The sequence below is a fragment of the Sitodiplosis mosellana genome, unplaced genomic scaffold (assembly GCF_009176505.1).
Source record: "Sitodiplosis mosellana isolate CC-2019 unplaced genomic scaffold, AAFC_SMos_1.0 Smas_scaffold_3, whole genome shotgun sequence".
In the NCBI taxonomy this organism is placed as follows: Eukaryota; Metazoa; Arthropoda; class Insecta; order Diptera; family Cecidomyiidae; genus Sitodiplosis; species Sitodiplosis mosellana.
Genome location: NW_022595246.1, coordinates 6,220,344 through 6,234,547, shown reverse-complemented (window position 1 = coordinate 6,234,547; position 14,204 = coordinate 6,220,344). Strand labels below are relative to the sequence as shown.

Genomic DNA, 14,204 nt, shown 5'->3' with positions numbered 1-14,204 from the left:
GGCTAACACTTTTACCGATAAGAATATATGTGTGTGTTTATATATTTTTTTCTTCTTCTTCTTTCAGCGCCGTGTTTGTGCTTTGATATTGTCCCAAAGGGATGTAATAAATGCATTTTTCACTACTTATTCGCATGGCAACATTTCCTTGCTGCCGAAACAATGACAAACGCCTTCGGCCAAACATTCGCTACCGAGATTTGATAGTTTCCTACAATTCTTACTATCAGATCGTAAATGGCTTTTCCTGCTTTGGTCCGAACTTTTTTCTTCTTTTTTATTTCTATTAAACACTGACCCGTTTTCATTGCTACTTCTATGAAATGCGCGCCTTTGTACGCGCAAATACAGAGAGAACGACAGAGTTCTTCGCACAGAGACGACGGGCAGAACGAAAGAAAAGAATGCCAACGATCAACTTAATAATATTCTCTTTAGATCAGCCAAAAAAATAGGTTTCAGCCGTAAAATCCCCAGTTATATTGGAGCTTACTAAAGCTTAATAAAAATGGATGTGCCAGACGAGTAAGATATTCCAAGCACTGGGGAATCTCTCTCTCTCTCTCTCTCTCTCTCTCTTTGTGTCGTTTTCTTTTTCTTCCACTTTTATCAGTAGGACCACTTTTTTAGTATTTTTTTTCATACTATGCATACTCCTTCTTTTTTTCACCTTTGAATACAGTTGTCTTGTTACACAGTTACGACAGTTGCCGAGCACAACTTTTCTTTTTGTGCCATGCAATCATTTGGGCAGTGTGTTTTTTGTGTTCGAAAGTTTTGATGATGTCTACTCATGCGAATTCAAATGGATGAACATTATTACTTGATGTTGTTTGCCGGGTGTTGAATGCAACATGGGGATGGTGTTGCGTACAACAAACAGAAATTATGGTAAGGTAGAATCCCTCTTGATTGAGAGATTTCCAAGCCGTCTTCTCATCAAAAAGAGTTTTGAAAGAGGTCCGAATCCCAATTGAAATACACATTTAAATGATGAATTCGATTCTGATTTGATCGCTTGAACCCTTGTACATTAATCACAGTTTGGAAAAAGTTGGCTTTTCTCTTTCATTTCTAAATCGAATCGCTTGTCATTGTTTGCACAATGTCTTGGCAATGGCCCCTTACGTTTACCGTCATTACATGCTATATTACAACGGTATTATGTGTGCTAAAGTGTCATTTACCCGGATTTCTTCTGGCACAACACACACACACAGACGAATGAATACACTCGTTTATCATATCAAATGACGATGAAAACAAATATTTCGAGAACAAGAGTCGCAGATGAAAATGCAATCAAAATTATTAAAAAGGTACAGATAGGAGTGAAATTTTCGTTTTTGCTAATGGAAACCAAATGCAAAATATTGTTCTGTCGCATACTTTTATGCAAACAACATAAATATTCCATTTCAAGTCGAGTGTAGGTTGCGAGCAATGGTTAAAGGAGAGAAAAAAAGTTTTCGTTTCCATTTCCATCATTATCATTCTTCTTCTTCTTCTGCTGAATGGTTTTTGTGTGCAAAAGAGTTTCTTTTCTCTGTGGCAACAAGAGCGGGAGATAATATCGAGATACTGAATAAATCCAGCCACAAACGATAAAAGCATGTGGTTTTTTTGGCATTTCCATGGTGCTGCTTTGATTCAGAGCCAATTTACTGGATTATGGTAGCTGAATTAAGAGTTTGTTGAATCGACATAAAAGAAAGCTTTAGATAAGCTTCAATTGCAATACAAAAGTTCTTTTCTTCATAATTTCGCTTCGCTTAAAACCATACATATCACACATATTTTGTATATATAACGAAACAGCAACGCACGCGCACGCACACATTCACCCAAATCAGGCGCTTTTTATTCAAATTAACGATCAACCAAATAGAAAATATACGGTAAACTAACAAACATTGACGCTTTCTCGCTATTGCTGCTACTGTCTGTTGCTGCGCTGTGTTCACCAAAAAACCCAGCCACCGACCGAGAATTTATATTATTCGCTGCGCGGTGGAGTAATAACATTGTAGCAGACACAAATTGGATGCTTATCTTCATCATCATCAGTAGTTGTTAACAACGACGACTTTTCGAGTTGACAACAACAGCGACGACGACGACGATGATGAGTGCATGGAATTTTCGGACGCCGTCTCTTTTGATGTAATCGGCAAAAACCAGCAAAAACGGTTTCCATTCCGTCTACACCTCAAGAGCAACAACGCTCGAAAACCACAATTGCTCATGCACACAGAGGGACAATCACATGGACGATTTCAGACAGCAGCAGCAACAGCATCGTCGTAATTCCAATTGCGCTCGCCTAAAACGAATCCATTCACATCTCGTTTTCTTGCGGTTTTGCACAAAATTATTTTCCAAATGAATTATGATTTAGTCGCGCCATTCGTGTGTATTCCCTTTAATCTTTTTGAGTGGTGATTGTTTTTGCGACACCGAAAAAGCTAACAAAAAACAGCAACAACAACAATGGCAGTCTATTTGCTGATTTGTTGTTGTAACACTTCAAATTGACTAACTATTTTTAGCTTTTCATTTTTGAACGGACAAGTTCAGCGGAATTTCAATTTGAGCTCAACAAAACAATTCCCAACTCGGCACATTCATTTTAATGAACATGGAAATTATTGCATATTTAATCAATTCCTATTTGCAATGTGATAAAAACTGCATTTGTTTGTTTGCCGTTAATTCAATTTTTTAATCGCCGATTTCATTACCATTCGCAATCTCTCGCTCTTTCTCTCTCTCTCTCTCTCTCTCTCTCTCAATGAAGCAACGGTTATTTTTTGTTCGGCTGGGATCATCAGATGGGGTCTTTTTGTGTTTGCAAATTTTCTGCTTTTTTGATTATTAATGATGTTTCACTCATAGATCGACGCGAGGCTGTTGCAAATTTAATCAACTCACTTGCAAAAATGAGCGCAAATATATTTGTCATCATGGTTATCAATAGTTAAAAAGTTGCAAATGGTTGTAATTTATTCGGCGTAGCACAGTGTGTATGTTTTGCAAAAAAAGATAGCCAAATATTAGCACTTGTCGTGCACTGTCATAGTCAAATCCACTTAACCGTGCATCGAATCAGTGAAAGGGTAAAAACATGTGACGTATTCAGTTGAAATGATAAGCGCTGTATTTGTCAGTTTTATTTTGTTTTCGCTTCAATTGGTGAAATTATGACTGATGTGAAAAAATAAAGTTCACGATTTTAACATTGTATGAACAAAAACAAGTTCAATGACTCCTGTTATTACGACGTAAAAAATATTGGCCGATTTTTATTTCGTTGTTGTTTTCCTTTTTTATTGGGACTCGCCAAATTGATGTAAAATTCAAAGTGGTTGATGAAATTGATCGCTTGTCATGTCATTTTGTTCGGCCCATTCATTTCGTTTGACGAATAGCACAACGATAAATTGACACTAGATTCACAGTACCATTTCAAGCACTTTATCACACGTTAAGTCGTCTCGCTAGATCTCAGCTCAAAAAATGAATCGTTCAATCAAGTGTGTACGTGAGTGTGTGTGTGTGTATGTGTGTGTGAACGTTTGCAAAATTCTCAATTTGCGTTTCCACTTAAATTGGATTTGGCGTGTGTATGTGTTTTGTTGTTGTTTGTGACCTCTTATCGTTAGTGAAAGACAAATGATGTGAGTCAAATCTCGTTGTGTGAATGTTGAAATGCGGCGATTCAACGAGGCGCAAAGCGCACAAATACTGCCGTTTGTTTTCATGAATAAATGTTCTAACGAAATTTGCACACAAGCGGAACGTCATGGAGAGGCTGCCTCATATGTGATAAGCAAATGACTTAGAAGCGAGACACAGCGAATGCTTGATATGTTTTCTGCAAGCGGTTCTCGGTTTTGTATCGATCGATTTGTGGCTTGACCACTTAATGGTTGTTTTGCACAATTTTCGAGTTCTATTTTAAAGCAGAAAAAAGCCCAAAACGTTTTCAAAACAATATAAATGTATATGTTTATAAACTCTTATGATAATACTCATTTTTTTTATCGCTTAGTTGAGATTGCAACGTAAAATTGGCTCGTAATTCGGTGTGTGTCTCGCATATGTTTTTTGGAGCGAGAACAATTCCTGATCTATCATCATTTTTGTTTTTGCAAGTATTTGCACAGAAAAAATACACTCAGCCGCAATGAGCTACTAAAAATTTACTTATTTCCACATGAAATACCTCGACTATATCATTTCTTTATGCCCAAGCATAATAACTGCTACGACGCAATAAATTCCGATAAAAATAACATTTTTTACGGCCTATTCCACTTGATGGTACATTCAAAAAGGTCAGTGTTCTACATAGTACAGCGTATTATATGCGAGTTGCCGAAATGGCATAAACATTAACTGTTTGTGATAGGAAGTACTGTGTGTGTGTGTTTTTCTCTCTCTCTCCTTTCTCGGTTTAAATGACGTACAATGGCTTTGGTCGTAAGCCTTGATTTTCGTGTGAAATGTTAATTTCACTGTACATGCATCAAGAAGAAATGAGAGTGCGATTCGCACTTGATGGTGTGATGCAATGCATGTGATGCATACAGTGTCTGATACCATTACACTGCACTAGCTGGCTCGGGTGAGATAATACGAAATTTTATGTGCAGCGTCACGAACGAGCTTCTCTAACGAGCTAGAGAAGTATCATCTCATTGTCGGAACGTTGATTATATGGCAGACTAGGGGGATTTAACTACATGAAAACTTGTAAAAAAATGATATAAACGCGCACGAAATTGTTACATTCACCAGAGAACTTGCATGATTCCACTCAGTTGACAAGTTCCGTATTAAAACAACATGCGCGAACTTGTGCGAGTTCGTGTGCAAACATGAAGCTAGACGACGCGGACACATCAGTCGTTCCATTTATTATATCTATCTGGATTAACTTTTTCTTCCAACACTTTCTCCAGCTCTTTAAAAATATTTCCTTTGTCCATTTTATAATTATATAAATCTTTGAACTTTTGGAAAGGATGTGAAAAATCTTTATACACGTAAACAACCGATTTTTAGTTTGAAACGCGTTTTAGTTGTCAAATAACAACTTGAAAAACGCGCAAAACCATAAACAAACTTGTGTAAACTTGTGACCGTGCGCGTCAGTACGTACAACGAACGCGTCGAACTTCCGCGAACCAAGCAAACTGGCAGAAAACATGCTGCACTCGTAAGAGTTAAATTCCCCTAGATGGCAGATTACACAATATAATCTATTGGATGTGTTTATCACATGTTCAGAGTGGGGTTATAATTTCAATCAAAATGCGAGCGACACGGTGCGAGAGTAAGAGTGCAAAAAGGTACAAGCAGGAAAATCGTAAGACTTTTCTGGTTGTGCAATAAAATGGTATCGCATTTGGAAAAGCTGGCCAAGTGCAATTATAGTGGTGCCTGAATCCTTGTACCAATACACACAATCATATAATGCAGCATAGTTTTTTGGTTTGCGGCTTTTTTGGTGAGTAATTTTCTCTATTTTGTGGTGCTGGAGAGCGCCTTCGGTGAAGCATTTTGCACAATCCCAGACACCGACTCTCTCTCTCCCTCCCTCTGTGTCTCTCTCCTTGTGTCTGTCTGTCTCTCTCTGTGCAGAATGGAATTGTTTAATTCGAAGCGAGGAGATAACGTTGGAAAACAATCATTTAGAGATATTTCCGCTGCCGCTTTTAACGACTTTGTGCTCGTTCTAATGGTAAACATTGGCATTAAGTAATGTTGGTATACTCAAAGGTTGTTATTATTACTCTTTCGTTTTTAATTTTTCATTTTTCGCCCTGTGTGTGAGAGAGTGTTTGTGTCTGTGCTTTGCTCGCTGGAATGGCATGCAGAGCGGAATCAGGAGGCAATGAAGTGCAAATAAACATAAGGCGCACCGAGTATTATATGCCTTTTGTTGTATGCACACACAAAACAAATGGCGCTTCACATATTTCAGCTGCCAAGCAAAATTCTCCATGTAATAATGTGCTCTCTCTCTCGTTGATTCGGTACGTTCTTCTCATTGCAACAAGCCCAGCCAGCCAGACATTCCGACGGACGGAATAAGAACCAACGCAATTTATTTGTGTAATGAATATCGAAATGCAAATGGTTCACTCGCTCTCTCTCTCTCTCTCTCTTGCGCTTGCTAAAAAACATCCAAGCAGTGTAAACAATGCTCGAGCACCGAGTTTGAAAAACGGGTCATTCACATCAGCTCAGAATGTGTTTATCGAACCCGTTCTCTTTCCGTCGCCTACCCTATATATGTGTACATTTGCTTGAATCCCGGATCATTGAGGTTTTTATTTGTTTGCAAGAAATATGCATTTTGCACTTGTTGTATTCCACCACACGCACACATTCTTCCTCTGTTCCCTTTCACCTCAGTACCAAACGCGCGGTCGGCTGCTCTTTTTTTGGTTGCTCTTGTTGTTCGCTTGCTGATATAAGCTGGCGTTAAAATTTGCTTGACTTTTGTTCGCATTCTGATGGGCTATTTATAATTCCGTACACATGAATAACATTTGACTTTTGTTCGAACCTCCGTTTTGCTCCCTCTCTCTCCCATTCTCACACTCGCATTCAGCTAATCTGTCTCGAAAAAAATGTGTTCACATTTCAACACAACTCCATCGAAACGAGAGTCAGTTTTTGTTGTTGTTTTTTTTTTTCATTCGAGTTTTGGTATTGTTTTGTTACCGCTTTTTCTGGCAACCATTCACACAAACGATTGCCAATTCGATTGCAAAAACAAAAACATTTATTTATCTACTTTTCGCTTGGATTCTTTTGCACAAAATTCTGACATATTTTTTTTCTGTGTACTTCGTTTATTGTTGCCGACATCATAAACATGCGGTGTCTGTTGGCGAAAGAGAGAGGCAGACGCAGAGACAGGCAAAGGCTGAGAGCGAAAGAGAGTGTGCATATGAGAGTGTGCTAGTCTCCGCAAATATTCATTACACATTTTATTTATTATGACAATCTGAAGAACTGACACAAATTTCCCTTATTTTGTGTTTGAAATGGCCTGTCAGACGTCTGTGACTATCCATGAATTATTTAGAAGAAAAAAAAAACAAAAAAAGAACAAAAAAAAATTGTTATGCCGCCAATACGGAATTTACAGTGGTTTGCGCATAGCACGCAAAACCACAATTCTAAGTGGAACGAGGATAGAAATAAACAAAATGTCAGGCCCATAAATGAATTGATAAGATGGCAAAACAAAGTGATCAGCGCAACGAACGAAACAGAGAAAAAAAAATACCGTACAAAATTTGTGTGTTTTGTTGTGTTTAGCATTCGCACGAGAAGAAAACGATCGATGCGCAGTTTGACAAGGTTCAATGGCGCGGTCAAAATCAGACCGAAAAGACAACAAACTCGTCTTCAAAACATCATCTGCACAAAACTTGAATAATTGACTCAATTGGGACTGCGCCTTTCTTGTATTTTTTTTCTCGCTTTTGCTTCAAAAACGGTCACACAATTCAAAGCATCTGAAGAAATGTTTTATTCAAGCCGACAAACAAATAATATAGCCCCCCACAATAATAACAGGAAAAAATACATATATAATCCTTAGTTCCATTGAGAGCGGTGTTGTTTGTGATAGTATTATTTGGATATTATATCAAATGGTTATAATCAAGTCGATCAAACGATATGGTGTAAGAAAAATATTTGACGACCGTGTGACGACGGTCACGAGGAGAGACAATGCGAACAAAGAGCAGAAAAAGAAATGGTTGACAAAAAAACGCAACACAAAAAACACACGTATGATAAAATTGTAAATGAGCAAATGGATACGGCAAACATAAATCGCAATTTTATCGCGATTTCATTGAATCAAAATCGGGCACGAAATGTGTATGTATAGCCATTTCTAAATCCAAATCTAAACATTTGCAATTCCAATGCGATGAACAGATGAGAAAAACAACATCAGCGCACGTCATAAAATTCTATTCTGGTGTGCGCTGGTTCCGTGATTTTGGCGACAGTTGTTGCCGTGTATGTATATTGTTTTGGGTGTGTTCGGGTTGAACCGGGGGGAATAGAACGAACATGCAAATCAGCAACGAAAAAAAAGGAATCAATGTCAATTTAAAGCGTTTGCGTCTTTGATTTGACAAAATCAGGCGGCTGTCAGTCAATCAACTCGTGAATTTGACGAAAGACTCATCACATGGCCTGCTAACGAAATTCAATTTACTTAACCATTTCACTGATCCAATTCCCACAATTCTTTTTTTTCCCGCATCGATTTGAACAAATAAAAATGTGCGAAGATTCGAATTAGTGCGTTGCGATTGTAAATGTGTAAACTGGCGTAATAAAAGGCAAGCAGGCACATACACACATCATGTGCACATCCCAAATGTTTGGGCTTCGTATTAAATGAACTCAATTGAAATCTATTTGTCACTTGCAATTTACATTTTCGAATCGTGTGACTAGGAAAATTATACGAAATTTAATTATGTGATGAAATGTCAATTGAATTGTTGCTTCCAATCGTCGTCGTCGTCGGTGCCTAGAAGCATCTCTAAACTGTATAAAACAGCTATTTTCAACTGTTTAGCGTTTGATACTTCCATTTGACATATGATATGCATACACACACTCTGAGTAGCAGAAGCGGTGACGATCGCGGCATATGACGCAACGCACAACCAGCGAATTCGTTGCAAATTGCTTTACTAATTTGGGTTAATAGAGCGAACACAAAGACGTTTCGCTTGCTTATAAATGGATGTTGTTCAAATGTGTAAAATAATCTGTTGTTAAACGACGAAACAACAGAAGAAAAAAAGAATCTCGCATTGCCTTCGAAATTGCTTGTTTCGAGTGTGCTCAAGTGAAATGAAAATCAAATTCAAAATATTTTATTATGATTATGCGTATCATGGAAAATCATCGAATATGTTTCGTTCTCGTCCCAAATATAGGTTTTCTTGTGAAAAATCACCGAGCAGACTTGTGAGAATCTGTCTGCGGCCTGCATGGAAACAGTGTGCAGTTGTCATTGATGTGAAAAGACCAACGAACGAATGAGCAATGCCATTAGCAACATGAAATAATTTCCTTTTTCCTCTCTCTTTCTGCGCTGTAGATGGAACAACGAAAGCTTTTATCATTATTTTTTATAGACAATTTTCCATCATTTCGGCCAAATGCACACACAATATCACGGATTGTGTTCGTGTGTGTGTGTTTGCAACGTTGATATGTCACGTTTTTATATGTTGTCTTCAATTTAATATCTTTAAGGCAAATTACAGTCAATATTCTTGTGCCGTTTTTTGTTTGGCCATTTGTGGTGCTTCGTCATCAGAAAATTCATTAGATCAGTTGATGTTTCATAGCTAATTGAGTTGAGCTTTGAAGAGATTTGCGAGAGAGAGAGAAAGAAAAGTGGCTGAGGAGATAAGACAATATTTTTCATTATCTGGCTTCGACGAAATCGTTTCCCATTCATTTCGCAATAAAAGAGTGTTTTCTCGAAATCCAGTTAATAAAAATGGATTTCATGCCTTTTCTTCCTCTCTCTCTCTCCCTCTGTTCTCTCGCTTCCATATGCACGCCGAGGGCGTTGGTAATCAAATACTGTCGTCGACAAGAGTGCGACGATGGAATAAATTTATACACGCTTACCGTAATCCTTTCTGGCCCATAAATGTCGGTTCGACATATGCGTGCTACCAAATGTTTGACCCATTTTCACGTATATAAAATGCTGGCTTCCTCTTCACCGAAAAGTACAATGATCCTCGTGCTCGAGTTTTCTCTTTTTTATTTCGTCGACTTGGTTATGTATCTCAACTCGTTCGTTAGCTTCTCTTTATTTTTCTTTTGCGTATTTTTTTCTGGTTTGTTTTGATAGTGTCGCACGTACGCTATTTCAATTTTTAGTACTAATTCACTCGCACTTTTAATAATAAATGCTATGTATGTCTATGGTGCAATTCTTTACGTGTGTGTGTGTTTTTTGCTCGAACGGTGAGTGTGTGGTCTCAATACCCGAAGAGATAGACGTAACGGCGGAAATTTATGACGCAAATGACACACAATCGCCCGCAAAATAAGTCCAAAAAGGTGTACCCAACTTTATGGAGTATCAGACATACATAAATAAATCAATCTCTGGTGTTCGTGTTTTGTCTTGTCGTTTCAGCGAGTTTTTTTTCTCTCGTTTTTCTTTACTTTCCTATAGTTCGTCTTATTTTTTTATTTCAGCTGTTTGTTTGTATGTTCATTTCTGTTACAGCACGGTACCGCGGATGAGATAATTTTCTATTATTCATAAAAGAGCAAATTGTATTTTATTGTTATGCGTTTTTAAAAGGCAAAGATTTCAAATACAAGACAATGTCATTAGGGATTCATTTCGATGTGGCAACAGCAGCAGCAGCAACAGCAGCGGCAATAATCACAGCTAAAAATGGAGTTGTTTTTTCAAGTCACAGACTGATTTCTCTCTTGTCGACTTTTTCACTTCTGACGATCATTTGTTTTTTCTTTCGACGACTTTTTTTTTCCACTGGTGAATTTTTTTTTCTCGGATGAAGTCTTGATAATCGGATTTTTTCCGGCAGTTTTGACTTTTTCATTGAAGAAAATTGCTTCGTAGGTGTATATTAAGATGGACCTTTCCAAATTCAATGTCGTTGCTATGTGAAAATTTCGTGGGGTGGAAAATATGATTTGTTGCCATCAATCGTTGAGCTAGCAACAAAGTCAATGGCACACGTGGAAGTACTTGAAATGAGGAAATTTCATGCAGACATCCTCCAATATCTAATTGCAAACAAAAAATTATTGTCCAAAGGTGTGCACTGTGCACGCAACAACGATAATAACGTCAACGTCAGAATATTTAATCGGAATTAATTCAATTCGGCTTGACGCCGTCTCGACTTTGTGTTTTGCTGCTTACTTTGCATAGTTGTTCATTTGTCGACGTGAACAAACAATCGTGCGGAGCGCGAGCCAATCAGACAATGTAGCTATTTGGTTGCCTCTGTCTCAAAGCACTTATTTCATTTGCTTCGATTATCATCGATTTACAAATAAATCGTTGTGTGCTTGTTTAAGTGTTTATTTTGCCCACGTACGAGCAGAAGCTTGTTGTCATATTAGATTCAATGTTCTGTTCTCATGTGTGCAATTACAGTAATTATTTACGTTTTTTTTTCTGTCACAATCTGTTGTGTTTTTTTCAGTTCTTTTTCCTGTGTACGAAATGACTAATACACGCATTGTATTACGTTAAACTTGACCTCGATGAATGTGAACTCCGAATGGTCGCACATCATAAAGATAAACACTCCCAAGTGCAAGAACAAACAAGATAACAAAAACAACGGGAAAAAAACATACAAAAAAAACAAAGTCGATTTCACATCCGTATGCCCTTAATTGAATCAGGTGGTGTTAATCAGAATACAATTTAACGGAAATTTTTATTTTTCGGGACTGCAAAAAAAAAAAATTTGCGTTATGGCGCTTATAAATTCAATTTTCAAGCGCAATCAATTCAATGTCACCGTTGGAAAGTGTGAAATTTGTTGCCGCCACATTTAATTGTGTGCTAATTAAGAGTCTGTTTTTATCCCAATGATGTTGGTGATCAGATTTAAATACAGTGTACCGATTTACTTTGTATTCACCTTTCGTACGGAATTCGAATTAATTGTCACCAATTAGAAGGGAAAAAAATATTCAGTTTGCAATGCAGATAAGAATCAAGCTTATGGATTGTAAAACAATTCAGTGCAGAGTCAGTGATTTGTGTTTTGTTGTTTGTAAATGGCGTTGGTATTGTTTGCAAATGACAAATCCGTAATAATTTTTTATGATGCAGCCGATCTCTCGGTTGTGGTGCTTTTGGTGTGTATTTTAAGCGTTTCGAAGCACAGAAACAGGTTTTCTTGACATGGTGAATCGTTTCTGCAGACCATTCATTTGAATCAACACGAATGCCAATTTCGTTGAATGGAGCCAATCAAAATTTCTTCGGGGAACAGACAAAATAAACAGTTCTAAAGCTTTGAGTGTTCAGATGAAATGGTTAAAAATAGCGCAGGTCGAATAGGAGCGAAAGATTGAATGCCAACCGCATTCGAAATGACCGTACACAAAGATCCAAGATGAGATGAGATGAGTTGCTGTTGTTTTTCTCTCATTTCTTTTTTTTTCTGCTGCAGTGCAAAAACGAGCTGTGACTAGGACTAGCTAAAGTTGCATTCACATTTAGCGTGTTTTTGTATTTTGTGTGTATCTCTATCTATCTCGTTTGAACTGAAATCGAGACGATATAAAGTTGTTTGACTCGTTTGGTGAATGGTTTTGTGTATGCCATTTGGCTCTCGTTTTGACTGCATCGCAAGTTTTGCACAACTTCTCGGGCGATCACACACAAGACACAACAGCAACGAAACAGAAGAAAAAAAAACAAACGAGTTTTGATTTTCCAAGTCAGCACTCAGAGTGTATATGTGCGCTAGTGCTCTGGAAGGGAAACAAGTGTGCACTCATTGAAAATCGATTGGAAACGCTGCAATTGGAAAATGGTTCGTTTGGTTTGTGTTTCGCTAGATTAGAGTTGAGGCTTCACCTCAATTGATGTGAACGAGATTTTGTGTGAGTGTGTGTGTGTGTGTGGCTGAATGTGCCAATTGACTTTTAATTCGATTTTTCGAACGTGCAAAACCAATCGTGCAATTATAAACGATAGAATAATTGCAGCGCATCGGAACGCATACCGAGGCATAGACATTTATACAGACAAGCATAGACCCAACCAAAAACTTCCTAAAGTGAAAACAGAGATTACGCGAGATGCGCTATCACTTTTACAGAAATTACATTCTTCGATTGCGCTCGAGAGGTTGTTATGCGGATAGATGTTTATCGCATGGTTCACTTTGCATGTGCAAGAGGAAAAAACAACCAACAAAAGCGAGAAATATTGACTTTCTCTGTTGCAGCCGAGAGGCACACATTCTCGCTGCACTTTTTTTTCTCCGTTTCTGTTATTTAACCAAATTAATCTTGTACGCGCGGTGAAACAAGAGATGGAAAAAAAAACAGAACTGAAATTAAAAAATTCAATGAAGACACAAACAAAAACAGATAGAATCCGTTTTATTTTCCACTGTTCGAAGCAAAAGCTTTTGCAAGCACTACACTCCATTCGCGAGTGCAAATTAAACAGCAAAATTTGCACACTCTAATACGTGAAGAAAAAAAAGAAATGAGAAGTCGGTTGGAGATCTCGGCAGTGCGGTGGTATAAGCAAATGGGGCTTGATGAGGAAGATAAAAAGTGGCAACCATATAAAAAATTATTTTAATGTAGGAAAATGTTATTATTGTTGCTAATATATCACAAACAATTGAAGTGTTCTCGCAAGTACTCGCGCGCAGCTCACTCACAGTTCGTATTAATACACACACACGCGCGTTGAATGGAGTTAAATGAGCAATAACAGTCATATAACGAGAAAGTACGGGAAACCGAGATGTGCGTAGTCCGCAGCAGCGTGTTTTTGTTTTTCATCGCTCTTCTTCTTCTTCTTCTTAATTTTATTACGTGTTGCGGTTGTTCTTGTTTTTCTTTCTCTTGCTCGGTTCTACGAGGCATTTTTAAATGTTTTTTTCCTCCTTTGCAACAAACGTAATAAATGTAAAGAGCATCTTTATACTTGAGCAAGCATTAAAATCCGTGTTTACGTTTTTTTTTTCTCTCTCTTCTGTTCATTCCTTTTGCTCGTTTGTTTGAAATTAATTTTTGATGATAATTTTAGTTCGGCGGCCTTGAATGCGGTGCGATCGACACAATGAATTGGCGCATATTCACTGCACGATCCCGCTGTGATAATAGATCGCCGATGCAACACTGACGTCGTCGTTTCACACGATTTTTTCGCTATTGTGCGTGATTGGAGCGATGTTTCTACTCTTTTTTTCCCATTTACATTTTTTTTTCTCTGTTGTAGTACAGCAGTGCTGTACTATAGACAAATTATTACAAAAGTCGGATAGAAACTCATCGAATTAATTCATAGTCGAACGCAATTGATTGTTCAGTACGTATTTCTTTCTGTCTCAATGTGTTTCATGGTTATTTATGGTATTTTCGGGTCTTTGCCTTATCAT

General features: G+C 37.7%; 1 protein-coding gene across 4 annotated transcripts in view; it reads right to left on the bottom strand.

The window, feature by feature from the left end:
• The window catches only part of LOC129565793 (E3 ubiquitin-protein ligase znrf2), a 42,651-nt gene that overhangs the window by 11,472 nt on the left and 16,975 nt on the right, over positions 1-14,204 (bottom strand). The window lies entirely within an intron of this gene.